Raw genomic sequence first — 711 nt, 5'->3', positions numbered from 1 at the left:
ACAAAGAGAATATCGAAGGAGTATCTCTGGCAGCAATGCGTGAAGTGGAAGATTTGCCCCTCTCCGGGGCTCATCGTGGTGGGGGTGCTTTTCGGTCAAGCGTCTTCGCTTGGCCTATGCAAGCAGCAACGGTTGTCGTACTTGACAACAATGCATGCGTATGCCCTTGTGGCATTGAAGGCACACGCGCGACGCAAATGTCGAGAGTCGCGCATGCCGAGTTTTGGGTTGCAACGGATTTTAAGAAATGTTTTCATTCAACTGTTTAGAAATATTTTAATCCTCAAAATATACTCTTGTAAACAAGCTAGCCGGGTTTTGATGGTAAGTCGCAAGGGTCTTCATTGCATTCAAAACAATTACTACGTCTTTAATATGAAAGGCAATAAATGGCTGTTTACGAGTTCACAGATGTACAAACCTTTTCGAGTCTCATGCAACCTTGGCGAGACTTTCTTAGTTTTTCGTATCCGTTTGATAATTCCCTTTTTATTAGCTGTTGAAGGTTTTCTAGTAAATATAATTCGAGAGGTTTTCTTTTCACTCTCGAACAAGTATAAATATATAAAGAATATAAAAAATAGATAAATATACCAAGAATAGAAATATTGAATTATATTAATAAGCAGTATTAATAACTTATAATAATATCGAAAAAATATGAAAACATACAGTAATGTATTAATTACATAAAATAATTTATACAATGCT

This window comes from Ceratosolen solmsi, unplaced genomic scaffold (genome assembly GCF_000503995.2).
Source record: "Ceratosolen solmsi marchali unplaced genomic scaffold, CerSol_1.0 scaffold65, whole genome shotgun sequence".
In the NCBI taxonomy this organism is placed as follows: domain Eukaryota; kingdom Metazoa; phylum Arthropoda; class Insecta; order Hymenoptera; family Agaonidae; genus Ceratosolen; species Ceratosolen solmsi.
This window is presented reverse-complemented; position numbering follows the sequence as displayed.